Source organism: Polypterus senegalus, chromosome 14, assembly GCF_016835505.1.
Source record: "Polypterus senegalus isolate Bchr_013 chromosome 14, ASM1683550v1, whole genome shotgun sequence".
Taxonomy (NCBI): Eukaryota; Metazoa; Chordata; class Cladistia; order Polypteriformes; family Polypteridae; genus Polypterus; species Polypterus senegalus.
In genome coordinates, this window is record NC_053167.1 from 70714536 (window position 1) to 70729969 (window position 15434).

Sequence of the window (15434 nt, forward strand, 5' to 3'; positions counted from 1 at the left end):
GTCTGTTTACTGAACATTTAAATCTAAGGAGTTCATCAGGTAAGCTGATTTGTATTTTCTATTACAAGCATGAAAATCCTCATTCTTGTTTATTGTGGCAATGTGTTGCACGTTGGTTGGACGTGCAAGTAAGAATTGCACTTGACGATGCTACTACTGAAATATACAAATCTAATAAACATGTAGTGATGTGACTGCTGACTGAAGCTTTTCTAAGACAGTGCTGTTTGGTTTATTCTTCTTCAACCTTTATGTCTTCCTTTTAGAGTAAGCCTCTCTTGTTTTTTTAACCTGGCATACTTTGGGCTATGAGACTGTCCTCTGCATCAAAAGGTACACACATTGCAAAGAGTTTTCCACTTCTTTGATGAATGATATCTGTTATCTGCTACATGAAATGCGGGTATTCATCCATCCAGTTTCTAACTAGGTTGTGCACTTCATGACTGCAAGGCACACTTAAGCACACACCCACATTCAGTTAATGCTGGAGCTGCAGATTTAACTAAAAATGCATGTCTGTGGTATGTGGGAGAAAAACAAAGAAAGTACACAGACAAGGAGAGACCATGCAAACTTCATACAGGCATTGACGATGCTAGGATGTCATGTTTCAGTTCAAGATAAACCTAATTTTCTTTAATCGCTATTAGCTTGGTTCCTCTTATTGAAATATTACTCCAGTTTAGAACCTACTTTGTGGAGAGGTGTTGGTCATGTTATGCAATTTCTTTTTCAGTGCGCCTTCCTGTATTTCTGGTGGGGACCAGTTAACAGCAGAGAGACCCATGGTGAAGATAGAGATATTACAATTATTTGTTCTCCAAAGAAAGGTAATATTTATCTACTGTATATATAAATTGGCATATCTAAAGTGTGGTTCAGTTCTGCCTAACAAGTTAACAGAGCCTGGCATAGTGGTGCAGATCTGGATTTGAATTAAGTCCTAGCGCATATTTTGTCTGTTCTGTGAGTCTGTATAGGTTTTTCTTTGGGTTCTTCAGTTTTCCTCCCACATCCCCGTCATGGACTGGTATTCTGATCTGGGTTGGTTTCTTTCTTTCACGCATTGTTGTCCCACAACAAAACAACTGGATAAGGCACGTTCAGGCATTTAAACTGCAGCACCTGCAGTATCAGTATGTTGAGTGTGGGGCAAAATAAATAGCACCTCTGTGTTTAACTGAGCATGATTGCAAAGTGGTCTGTTAAGGATTTCAGGGTGTAGGTCAATCTGAGAGCCCATCCCTAGATTGTACACTTATTGGTAAAATACCTGGTATGAAAGGATCATGGAAAGGTACAGTGGAGGCAGCTACTTCATGTATGTTGCTGACTATAAAGTGCAAAGCATCAAATCCTGAAACACAATATGAATATGGAGGCTGGTGGCTTTTATGAGAAGATGTTTTACTTTGGTTGCTTGGCCTGCCCATTGGCTGTCTTGCTCCTTTCAGTTTCAGTTTTGGGTGCTAGTTACCCACGTTTCTCAATTTCATCAATAAAGAAGGTTAGGTAGGGCTTTGTTTTTCACCTGCTGGAACCACCTGCACCTTTCAGTCAGTCTCCAGCTACCCCGTGTTATAAAGGTGCCATGCTACATTTTGCCTTTCTGAGTACTAAGGCCCAGGGGAACTTTGTTCTGCGTTAAGACCTGAGAAGTGGTTTGATTCTTCCTGGTTGAAGTGCATCACTTACATGTACCTATCAGCTAATCATTGATGTGGACAGAGAGGAATGGACATGACCTTGGCAACTGCATACATCTGACTTTCGTTGAACCTGCATTATCCAGGTCAGATTTACAGGGGTTTTATGAAGTGTTGTGCTGGTAGCGAGGCAGGTGTTTAATGTTAGCTGATGAGCAGCAGGTTTAGGCTGGGGTCTTCAGTCTCAGTCCAGGAGGGCTGCAGTGGTTGCAGGTTTTACTCCAACTATTCTCCACATTAAAAGCCAGTTACTGTTATTAATGAAATAAGGTGTTTAATTCTGTGCCTCATCAGTGCTCCCATTTTGCCTTGTCATACATTTCTAATATTATAAACATGTAAGCACTCTGGTCTTCCAGGATAGAGAATTGTGACCCATGGCTTATAATGCATTGCTATATGTGAAAGATGAACGAGAAAAAAAATCCATTTTATGAACCTTTTTTAGCATTATGGAGTCAAAGGGAATCAAGATATGTCCCTACAGCTCTGAGTGCAAGTCGGAGACCAAGCTGGAACTGAAAACCAGTCCATTGTGGAGCACATTCGCTCACACAGGCACTCAGTTGTGCATTTTGCAATCTTTATTCTGAAGGTGATATGGCTGTAAGCCAAACTATTCATGGTTTAGCACAAACTTGAATTATTCCCAAATCTATTTTATTTTTTTTTCTCCACCTTCCTTCCTTTCTTTCATGAAACTATTCTTGCCATTTCCATCCATTATTTTAATTAAATGTGGAGATTCCCAGTATCCTAAAATATCTGCACAAGCCAGGTCTGAGGATTTGCAAGTGCATCCAAGGAACTCAAATCATCAAAGCATCTGCACTCAGATTTCTGTCTGTTCTACTCTCCAGTCATGCAAATGAATACTTGGACTTCTAGGTATTGTGAATAGCAGGATGAAGCAAGAGACTGACCTGACTCTCTATCACATGCTCGTCACCTGTCACTACAGGCTAAACGATCAACAGTAGACAAGGATGGGACAATTTGTCCAGGCATTTATATTCCTCTTGTTAAATCTGTCTTTCTCCATTACGTAAATCTGCTCATTATCACTAGGGAAGTGATGTACTCACATTTTAAACAGTTACATTAATAAACACAATAGGAAGTTGGCAGTGCTGGAAATAAATGTTAGCATCCGCTTCAGTTGGTCTAAAATTGCATTCATTTGCTGTTAGTTTGGATTCTTTATTCTAGCTCCTGGTATTTCACCAGTACAATCTTCAAATCTACTGACTATTGGATATTTGATAGTGCAGGCATTTGTCTGAAAGAGGCAAACAAGACTATTTAATTAACAGACATTCTGCCTGACTAACTTCTTTTAAAAGACACTTAACTCCCTTTCTTCTACCAGTCTGCCACTTTCAGAGCCATGGTAATATTTCCACTCTGTTTTTCAATCTACAGCTCAGTGACCATCAGGAAAACCAAACTTTAATGGACTTGATCTAAAGTATAAAGCTTTGTGTCTTTTCACCTTCACTGTGAAACTCAGCCCAAATCTTTCAGTGGGAATGTCTTAATGTACCTCTATGGTTATATTTAATAAACAGGTGGTTTGCATTTGAATTTGTCAAAGTTGGTTTTTTTTTTGCTTTAAATTCTTTCACTCTCATTCCAAGAAGTGACTTATTTAATCATCTATTTATTTTTTGAACCTGCTTTTTCCAGTGCATGGATATATACAGTACATGCATACCCTAGGTCACTCCACTGAGGTTACTGTATTGTCCTTCATTGCCAGCCGATGTTGTCGTGGGTCTTTTTCTGACAGACTTTCCGTATACTAGCATGTCACATAGCCACTATGCCGCTCTCCAAGCAAAGGACCTGAAGTCCACACCAACAATTTGTGGTCATGTATGACTTTCTATTGCGGTTGGAGTGAATGACTTGCATTTGTGATATAAAAATGATCAGTCTGCCTGTGCGATGTGCTTAACTGTCAGGAGAGCTTGCCTCTGTTCAATTCCTGTTGGAAATACCGAATGTCCACACAGCTTTTCTTTTCCTGTGGCCTTGTTGCTGCTTGCCATGAGAAGGACCTGAAGCCCAGTTACATGGGTGAGGTAGCCCACACCTTGGGTCAAATATTACTTCATAAGCCCAGGGGTTCGTGGATTTTTACATGACATGACAGACAGACACTTAGCATTTTACATATGCAATACAGAATATACTGTGTATATATTATGACTGGCAGTGAGGAAGCAGTAGGATGCATGGAGAAATACTGGGGTAACAATCCAGTAAGCCTTAAATTAAAAATTAAAAAGCCAAAAATGGGTTCTTAAGCTCACAACTAAACAGAAACCAACTAAAGGTCAGTCTTGCAGGCTTTCTTGCTCTCTGCTCTGTCTCTGTTTTGCTCTGGTATGCCTCTCTGGCTCTTAGCGGACTCGGCTCCAGGTCTGTTTAAAGACACCACCTTTCCATACTGTTGTTATATGATGGATCGGCCAGAAGTAGCGGAAGTTGTTCCAAATGTCACGGTAGGACAGGAGTGCCCTCACTGGGTGTCTTCTATGGGCTGTGGAGAATGGGCAGGAGGCTGTTAGCCACTGTGCCCCATCTGTTCCAGAGTGGTAATCCTTACCTCATTTGTGCTTGTCTGGGGACTCCAGGACACACACAGTTGGCTGCATATATTAGCTACAACATTAAAACCACCTGCCTAATACTGTGTAGGTCCAGTTCTGATCCATTAAGGCATGAATTCCACAAGACCTTTAAGCTTGTCCTGTGGTATCTGGCACCAAAATGTTAGCAGCAGATCCTTTTAAGCCCTGTAAGTTAAAAGGTGGGGCCTCCAGAGATTTGATTTGTTTTTCCAACACATCCTACAGACGCTTGATAGGATTGAGATCTGGGTAATCTGGAGACAAAGACGACACCTTGCACTATCCTGCTGAAAATGGTCACTGCCATCAGGGATTTCAGTTCTCATGAAGGAGTGTGCATGATCGACAACAATCTTTAGTTAGGGTGTACATTTCAGATTAGCATCCACATTATTGCCAGCACCCAAGGATTCCCAGCAGAACATTGTTCAGAACATCACACTGCCCCTACCCTCTTCCCAAGTAAATGATGCTCCTGCACTTATTCATCCACTTGATTTAAAAGAAAATGTGACTCATCAGGCCAGGCCACTTTCATCCATTGCTCTATGATCCAGTTCTGATGCTCAGGTCCCATTTTAGGTGCTATTGGCAGTGGGTAGGGGGTTGGCATGGGTATTCTGATGGATTTGGGGCTTTGTAGCCAGCTGTGATACACTGTGTATTTTGAAACTTTTCTTTCATGTCCAGCATTAAGATATTCAGCAATTTCAATTTGTGCCACAGTAGCTTTTCTGTGGGATTGGACCAGATGAGCAGAGCAAACCATTTCCTACACAGATCAATGAGCCTTGGCTGCCCATGGCACTGTCACCAGTTCATGGGTTATCATCCTTTGGACCACTTTTGTTAGGTACTAACCATTACATACCAGGAACACCCCACAAGACCTGCCATTTTGGAGATACTCAGACCCGCTTGTCTACCCATCACAATTTGGACCTTGCCAAAATCGCTCAGATCCTTTTGCTTGCCAATTTTTCCTGCTCCCATCACATCACCTTCAATAACTGGCAGTTACTTTGCTTTATCCTATTGTACTGGACTCTTTGTCCACAAAGAGATGCATAAAAATCATATACTTTATTACAAAGACTGCATAGCCCAAACCAAATCTAACTATTACACTCAGTTAATTTATTGTAATAAAGGTAACACCAAGTCTTTGTTTTCATTACTTAATAATGTTACACAACTTCCAGACTCTTTACCATCTTACCTTTACTCGACTGCTTTCTGTAATTCTCTTATGTCCTTTTTTAATGAGATAATCCAGAGGATACATCAGCACCTCGGTCCAGATTCTCTCTGTATTTCTTTTGAACCGCACTCGTGTATTCAGTCTTTTTCTTCTTTCCAGCTTCCCACTTCCTCAGAAATCTCAGATCTCATCTGCAAATCTAAGTCATCTATTTTGTCAGCCGTCCCCATTCTGGGTAAAGCCTGCCTCCCCTCTTTGGTCCCTCTCATTTCATAACTCTTCCAATAACCCCAATACTGAAAAAACTTGGTGCTGATCCTACTAATTTCAATAATTTTCTCCCTATTTCTAATTTGTCCTTTATCTTCAAAATTCATGAAAAAATAGTAGCTATCCAACTTCACTCCCACTTATCTATAGGAAAAGTTCCAGTCTGGTTTTCGCCCCTTCCACAGTACAGAAACGGCACTTGTTAAAATTACCAATGACCTTCTTATGGCTGCTGACTCCGGTCTAATTACTATTCTCATCCTCCTTGATCTGAGTGCGGCCTTTGATACTATTTGTCATATCACTCTCCTTACTAGATTATCTTTGATTGGAATTACCCACACTTCACTTATTGGTTCAGATCCTATTTCTCAGGCCGCACTTAATTCATTCAGCTTAAAACCTTCACATCCCAACCCACCACTGTTACTTCAGGTGTGCCCCAGGGCTCTGTCCTTGGGCCTCTCTTTTTATTATTTACCTTCTTCCCTTTGGCAATATCTTTCATAAATATAACATTAACATTAATTTGAACTGTTATGCTGATGACACCCAGCTCTACCTTGCTAGTAAACCCACCTCTTCTTTTCCACCATCTTCGCTTATTGACTGCATTGCTGAAATTAAATCCTGGTTTTCTTCAAATTTTCTTAAATTAATCAGTGACAAAACTGAGGTTCTCCTCATTGGCTCATAATCATCATTATCCAAAGTCGATAAAAATTTCTCTTGTTATTGAAAGCTCCGTTGTTTCCCCATCACCTCAGGTCAAGAGTATGGGTGTCATCCTCAACAGTACTCTATCATTCCAGTCTCACATTAATAACATCACCCGGTAATATTAATCGCATCCGCCCCTCCTTCACTCCCCATACCACAGCCATTCTTTTTCACAGTCTTGTTACTTCTTGTCTGGACTATTGTAATTCACTCCTCTTTGGTCTCTCCATAAGCTTCTGCTAGTCCAGAATTCTGCAGCTCCCATCATTACTCGAACCTCATTTATTCACCATATTACTCCGGTCTTGCAGCAGTTTCATTGGCTCCCAATTAAGTTCTGAATTGATTTTAAAATTCTGCTATTAACATTTAAGGCCATTCATAACCTCACCGCTCTGTATCCATCCAACCTTCTTCATGTTGCAATTCCTTCCTGTAACCTTAGATCATCTTCCTCCATCCACCTGACCATCCCTCTCGCCCGTCTAACCTCCATGGGGAGCAGAGCATTCAGCCGTTCTGCTCCCAAGCTCTGGAACTCACTATCTGCTGAGCTCAGAAATATCAAATCATTTTCAACCTTCAAATGTAAACTTAAAACACATCTGTTTAAAATGGCTTTTTCTCTATGATTACAGTGGCTTTGTTTGGTTTTAATTTTTATATTTTCTGATGTTGTAAGTTGTTTATAATGTGTTTTTTATTTATTATTTGTTCAGTGTCCTTGAGTTCTTAGAAAGGCGTTTTGTATAAATAAAATTTATTATTATTATTAAAACAAAAGCATAGCTTTCTGTTTGCCATATCTGTAAGAAAAGAAATAGAACATTTTTTAAATGTACAGAAGCAATTAAAAAACAAAATGTTAGGTTGCATTTTAAATAATGTTCAATTCAAGAGATGTTATGCTTAGGCCATGTAGTGCTCTATAATGCAGCAGTAGAAGCTGTGCAGAAGAGAGCAGATACATCCAGGAATTGTCTGCCCATTGTCTGTACCTGATGTGTCCAGTCGTGGGTTGTGGGACTGAAGCATTAGGGCAGAATGAAGAAACCGATCCATGCGGCAAGGTGTCAGACCACCACTAGACACATTCACATACATCTGCATTCATTCATTATGGAGCTCCCAATCAACCCGACATTTTATTTTAATTAATTTAATGTGTAATGATGGCCATAATTAAGAAAAAGAAACTCATTAGCGGTGCAGTTATTATTTTGTGGCAGCTTTCTGTAAACTCCAAATGTTATTTTCCCTCTATTGTTAAATTTTTATTTTATTTTCTATTTAAAATTTCTGGTATCTCTGATTCACCTCTTGAGGCAAAGGGCAGTTTTTTTTTTGCCTGGGGAGCATTGCATAGTTTTTGAATGAAACAAGTTAATAGCTCAGCATTCATTAATCAATGCAGCGTAATTTCCATCATTAGGCTTTCATCATAAAGATGATCAAATGCCCACCTTTGCTCATTGTGCCTCAAAGCGTCGGGTAGCCCTGTCCTCTCCTGAAGCTATATGTATAAATTATGAAATGAAAGCGTAGCATTCACTGTAACACTCAAAGCCATATATTCCATTCTTTATCTATAAAAGTAGTTTTCTGGTTCTGCTTTATTCTTACCTAAAACCACCCTAGGCCTTTTGATGTGCTGCTCTGCCATTACCTTTACTTTAATGACGATGTGTACTGAGCCAGTAGATTGAACTTGCACTTTATTTGGTGTTCTTTGTGCTGCTTTCTAAGGTGTATTGCACAATACGAAAGATGGTACGTACGTGGAGATTGACTGAGCATGGCTTGTTAGTGGGTATTACATTTTCCACACAATATACAGATGTGAGGCCATTTTCTTCTGATGATCAAAGACCGTTTGTAACAGGTGTTGGTGTATGTGCTAGTTATTAGCAGGTGTGGACGGATGAACCTTCCAGAAGCATTCAGGACTGAAGCTGGACAATCCATGTTTGCTCAGCTCATTTGTTTCAATGTCATTCTCTTGTTGAATTTTATCTCACTACAATAAGGTAAATAGACATGATTTCTCGATCTAGGAACTGGGAATTATTGTATAGTCTTATATGTGCTTGAAAGCTTTTCTGTTCCAATATTTTTAATACTGTAACAAATAAAATGTTATAAATGGGTGGATAATGGAGGAGTCCGTTACTGTGTTTTATGGAGTTTGAACAGTATGCCCATTAACAGAAATTGATTGGAATTGGAATTAAATGTATTTTTACAGTATATTTCCTAACAGTCAATACACCCATTTAATGGCATTAGTAATTAAGTTGCATCTATATAATAAGCTCCCACATGTTTTCTATGAGTTTGGTGTTCATTTGAATTTTACCTCAAAAACAGCTTATAACAAGTGAGTTTGTGAAAGTGCTCTGCAATAGACTGATGTCCCATTCAGGTTTGTTTCATGTGTTGTTTCCCTGATACTGTAATGGAAAAAATGGATGGAACAGCAATATTAAAGAATACACCATATCAATAATTGAAAAGCTGAAAACAATAACATTACACTGGAATGCAACAGTTAAAAAAGGACAGAATATAGGTGGAACCATTGTTTCCTGAAATTCACACTATACATCCATAAATTCTCAGACCTGCCTAATCCAATCTAAGGTTGCAGGGGGCTGGAGGACTGAATGCAGGAAACAACTCAGGATAGGAAACCAGTCCATCACAGATCACACACACACACACCGACCCTTTGTCAAAACTGGGACCAGTTTAATGTCTCTGATCTACCTAACCTGCACACCTTATGTAGACAAGGGAAAAGTATGAAAGCTCCACAGAGGTAGTGAACAGCCATAGGATTGAAACCAAGGATGTTGGATCCATGCAGATCAAGCATTAAACTCCACCATTTAATCCTGTGTTGTTGAATATAAATATATAGTCATTTAGAAAGAGGCTACAGAGTGGCACAGGGGTTATTGCTGCTGTCTCACAGGTAGTCTGCTTCCATTCCTGACCAAATACAATTCAGTTACGCTCATCACAGTTTTATTAAATGTAAGTATTAGAAGTTAATAGATATACTTTATATAAACGTTCTGTGTTTAACATGTGGCAATATAGACTTCCATATTCCCAGTTCAATTAGATGGCCAACTTTCTCTTCACCTCTCTTATTAAGGACACCAAATCCCTATGCCGAGAGGGTGCATAATCCTTTAGGTTTTTTAATAATCTGCTCAGCTTTATGATGCAAGTATAATTATCATATAGGAAACAAATAATTTTGTGACTATGTATAATCTGTAGGGCTTGGTCCACGGGAGGAAAGTGCTGTAATTTCTCCTTTTGGTGGTATTGTACAGTACGTGTGCATTAATGCTGTAAACAATCATGAGGACAGGTTTGTCAACCCTGAAAATGCCAGACCTTTGCTAAGAGTTTTTGTAAAGTCATGTTTTCCTGGAGGGCTCTTATTGAAGCTTAACTGACCTGCTCAATCCAGAAATTTTCAATTAGAAATAGTTCCACCCCCTCTGCAATTATCTCACTTTCTGCTTTCAGCTACAGATCTATATGCGAATGTCTCCTGACGGTCATATGCCAGAAACTACTGTGTGTGGGATGGAATTCTGAATTCACATGTAATGTTTCCATGTGAATTAGGTTTTGTGCAGTAGAGAGATGTTCAATTATTTGCATCAAATGGTATTATTGTAATAACACAGGAATCTCCCTGCATGTGGGACATGACCATTGCCTTTGTTACCATCCTGATATACTTCATTATGACATATTTATTGTACACACATCTTGGTGATTACTTTAACTTAGTAAGGAAGTGCTGAGTTTCAAATGGCACACAGGCAAGGACTATTGCTTAAGTTAATTGGGGGCTTTAAATTATACCCGTATGAGTGAAAATTAATGTGTGGATAGGTACACCCAACTGGTATCTCATCAGGTGTTAATTCCTGTCTTGTGGTTAAAATTCATGCATTGGATCACCATTACCCTAAGTTAAATTAATAGGTTAAAAAACTGGCTCATTTGAAATGTTGACCCTGACATATTGTACATGTCTAATGATGTGCTTCAGTAATATCTGAAGACTAGTTCCTTCAGATAATGTAGATTTTGGTAATGTCCCACTGATTCTTTTTAAGTGTATCACCAAATATTTTCTGATTTTCCTAGTCAGAACTATCCCTTGTGAGAGCATTAAGAGTTTAGGGATGTTATTTGTAGTGGGAAGCACCTACCCCGGCTAACAGCTGGGTAACTGTTACCTGTATTGCTAGATCAGGGGTGGGCAAAGTCCGTCCTGGAGGGCAGCGGTGGCTTCAGGTTTTTGTTCCAACCCAATTGCTTAATTAGAAAGCAATTGTTGCCAATAACTTAATTTCATAGCTTGCTAGTGCTTTAACTCTGCCATGTCAGGTCATTCTCATATCCTAGATTTTTTTTTCCTTTCTAAGGATATCATCCAAATGATTTGAAGTCTAAAACAAGACGAGTAATTCTCAGTCCTTCACTTTCTTCTCTTCACTTTCCTTCCAAGTATTTAATTAAACCAAATATGCAGGATAAATACTCACAGGTGTAAATGGAAACATGCTAAATGGAGTACTGCTGGTTTCCTTTGTCATTTACATGTTATTGCTAATAAGGAGCAATTAAAAATGGAAACCACAGCTGTTTAATAAGGATTCAAAATCTTAACAAATGAGACAACGAAAATAAAGCAGAAGTGTTACTTGAACAATAAGTGCTTCTTATTAAGCAATTGGGTGGGAACAAAAACCCGCAGCCACTACAGCCCTCCAGGAACGACTTTGTTCACCACTGTAGTAGATCTTATTCATTTCTGTAGTTATTTAGCTTACCTCATTTGGCAGCGTTTATAAAATGTGAATAAAAGAAGTGGTTTGGCAGTGCAGAAGATGGTGCATAAAAAAGTAACAAGAGCTGTGGGAACTTCCAGTTTGAATTATTGTGATCAGGTAGGTCTATTTTGGGGGGTTTGCAGTAGCGTATATTATGCTCAGGACATTGTTTTATGTTGTTCACAATTTCCTTGGCCTGTTAAAAGAATGGGGATATTAATTTGGGGAGGTTTAGAAGCCAAGAAATGTAGTGGTCCAGCTTTTTTATGATTTTGTTCAGGATTGCTGAAGATGTTATTTTTGAGATGTATCTTCCTGTGGTACCATTTTGTTTTTATTATGGTTGACGCCATTGTTTGCTGTATGTGATGTAGGATTGCCAGGCTGTTGCTAGGTAGTATCACCTGGAATGTGTGTCATGTGACATCATTAACGCAACAGTATACATTGTAAGGTTTCTAAACTCTTTTGGGGCTCTCCTGAACAGGACAACATGCTGAAGAGCGTCCCAAAGTGCGATTGCCGTGTTTCTGAAAGACAGCCTATCAGTTGCCGGGGCAACTACAGGTTCCCAGCGCTGGAGCAGTTTGCTGTGAAAACAAAACCAAAAAGACCGTGGTCATGCTGTGAGCACCTGCCATCGAAGGGTGATGCAAAGAACATTGTAAATGCGGTATTAGATGACCACAACCCTGACTGATTGCTGTGTCTGTGTATAGGAGAGTGGTAGATCCCGTTACAATAAATAACCATGCTGTTCCTGTTTCAAGCAGAATAAAGTTGGTATTGAGACTCGGCCCCATGTTTTGGGGTGCAAGACAGGGACTCCCACGTCACAAAATATTAACATCAATCACTTGCTGACTGTCCAAGCTTGTGGATAAATCAAAACAAAAAAAACCTTTTATGATATTATCGTTAAAGATATCTGACTACAAATGTACAGTATTTCAGCTCTTCAGCTTTGATTTATGTCTTGCGTTTTGGCTTAGTCTATGTGAAATATTCTAGTTATTGATTTGGTCTCATGTCTTGATCTTTGTTTATTTAATTCCTGCTCTCCTGTTTATGTTCCTGGCTTGTTATTAAAATTATGATTCATCTTCTGATTTCATCTTGCTTTAAACTGGTGTTGCACTGTGCAGTCAGTACAGAATGATGATGTTGGTGGGCAGCATTTCTGGTGCCATTTCTTGTTGTCTGTTTCAATTCAGTCTCATTAGTGTCTTTCCCTCAACTTCTTTTTTTTATTGTGAGGACTGTGAAGGCAGCAGAATAATAACCACCAGGTTCTTGACGTTGGTCTTCAAACTCAAAAATAGGAGATCCTTACTCATGGACTGATCACTCCTGAACTTCTTCACCACTCTTTCACCAAGGGGAGGGAGGCAGGCATAGTTTCAGAATTGACTAAAGAGAAGACTGTCGTGTCTTGATTTTCACCATGCCCATGACTGTCATCTTTGTCACCTTAGACCCTTGCACTCCATTGGCCTTAATAAGCTTATTAAGCTTTGTTGTTGGTCTCAAACATTTAGTTTTTTGCATTGTGAGTTAATAAGCTGTATTTTTGTTCAGTTGGTTTTGTTATTTTATTGCTCTGATTTAATTTGACTTCTGTTTTCTCCCCTCCTTGACTACTTCATGGCTCTTCTTTTAGACTAGTAAACATAATCTCTTTGTTTCTGTACAAAACACTTTTTTGTGTCCTCCTATCACCCAAATCATGTTTTCAAGTCTATTTTTCAGCAGCTCATCTAAGAACCCTACTTCCCTCGCATATGAAGTACAGTTTTGCAGCTCTGCATATCTGCACACTCGATAGGTTGTTGGTTAACTGTGTAATGCAAACTGAAATAATGGCCATAGTTGAACTGGTGGAGTTTATGGCGGCATTGCAATATAAAAGAACTATGGGGCAACCTGTTTACTTTCTTCAGTTCAATTTGTCTCTAAAGTTCTTTGAAAACTGTAATTGTTAAGCTACAAGAAGAAGAAGATGTGGTCTATACCTTCACCAGAGGCAGCTGGTTAAAGAAATTTGGATGAGGGCGCAGTTTTTGGAATTGCGGTAAACTGTAGCAGCACTTCATAGCTCAGGAGAAAAGAAAAGAAAAAACACACATAAGCTCTAATGTCGCCTACACACTGCCTAATGGCACTATTTGAACATACATATTGCCCTCCTTTTCTTCAGGCCTGAATATTTCTCAGTTACTTTTCAATTAAACTGAGTCATTTCTGTCACTAGTCTCTTTTCCATTGACATCATGGCCATTGCATTCAACCTCTCCATGGCATTTCTGAGAAAGGTTTTATATATTTTGAAAAACTTAATAAAATGTAGAAAACTACATAAATCTTTAATGTTTTATAGGCTTCAGGACACTAACAGATTAAGAGTTTGTAATTTAGGCTTCTTAATGCATAATTTCAGAATCTAAACAGTACTTGAACATATTTACTGCATAACACATGTCACATGTCTTAAATTGTTCGTAATATAATTGTTAATATAACTGAAATCTAACTTTAAAACAATAGTTATAACTTTGAAATTCTAAAAAGTTACACAAGTTCCATATTGAAATTACACTTTTTCTGGTTTACTTATTGTACTTGTGGCAAAATAAACACCTTCTTGTTTTTTAAGTAAGTAAGTAAATATCTCTATACAGTATATAATCTTCATTTGGATCTTGATCTTTGTCCGTGAATGAATTAGAAGAAGAAGCACTAGATGGCAGTAGAGAAACAGCTAAAACATAGGCATTGCATTAAGAATCTCCTCCAGGCTTATACTACTGAAGACTGTAGTACTCCAGTCACACCTCAAAACACAGACATTCAAACTAAACAAATTGTTGTGCTTTAAATTAACTAAAGAGATCTTCATTTAGATCTTGATCTTTGTTTGTCCGTGAATTTCATGCATGTGTAGACCACCTTCCAGTTTAGTACGTTGTTGTTACTCACGGATGTCAACAATGTGCCGGAATAACGAAAGGGGTGGTGGACAGTGTTACGCTGGTTAGCTCCTGAGGCCTGGTTAGAGAATGAGATTGCCAAATATAAAAGGTACGTGCCTACGTAACATATGAATGAAAGAAAGACAGTGGGTAAAATGAATGACAATGTAACAGCACGTTCCGGAAATTATTATTGTTACATTGTAGCCGGCGAGTGCTGCGCGTCTCACAGTTGTACCGTGGCTTGCTCACATGTCAGTGAAGTGATCCCTATTTATGCTTTAAAGAGCCTGGATACCTATATGTCCCCCTTTTATAACCATTGCTCCGTGTACATTGCCTTACTCTTTGGATTGCCACAAAGGAACCTGCGAGATTGGAGAAAGGTTGAGAAGACATCGTGAGAGGAAACGATAGCGTCGTGAAAACGAGACGGACTGTGAACGGACAGAAGCAGAAATGCTCCTACACCACCACATGATTACTATTCGGACAGTGATTCCGAGTAGGCCGTTCCAATTGAATCAATGTCCAATGGTTTTCTTTTGAAATTTTGTTTCCCTTATAAAAAATCATAATGCTGTGCGACTAAGGGCCCAGTTCACGACTGGCAGCCGCGTTTAAACAGGAAGCTCTTCACAGACAACTTTAACACGCGCAACGTAGTTGGGCGCACACGGCTAGTAAATTATAAAGCACTTATCACAGACAACAATAACAAAGCGCTGAACAATAAAACATAGAATAAAATTAAACATTAAAACAAAATACAGAACAATGACAATATAAAAAACACCCACAGAAGGCAGTCTGAAAGTTGCAATTTTTTAAAAATTAAGTTAGAAAATGTATACATGGCATCTGGTGATCTGGGGAGTCCAAAAGCTTGTTCTGTGCAGTTTTTGGAGTTCCTTTAAATACAGTGGTATTCTCAAGGTGCTCTTTCAATACTCCATCGAGAGAGGCAACAAAATCCACCAACCCACTGAAAATCCCAGGCTTAACGGAGTTGACACTCTCTCCATGGCCACGCAAAACCAATTCAAATGCTATGCAAAATTTGA

The 15434-nt window shown here is 39.0% G+C and overlaps 1 protein-coding gene across 2 annotated transcripts in view; it reads left to right on the forward strand.

Annotated features, from left to right (window-relative positions):
* The window catches only part of st3gal3a (ST3 beta-galactoside alpha-2,3-sialyltransferase 3a), a 394364-nt gene that overhangs the window by 34266 nt on the left and 344664 nt on the right, over window positions 1–15434 (forward strand). For both annotated transcript variants that reach the window (XM_039776580.1, XM_039776584.1), the window contains exon 2: window positions 740–833. The gene's annotated coding sequence lies outside the window, so the exon portion shown is untranslated. The remainder of the gene's footprint in view (window positions 1–739; window positions 834–15434) is intronic.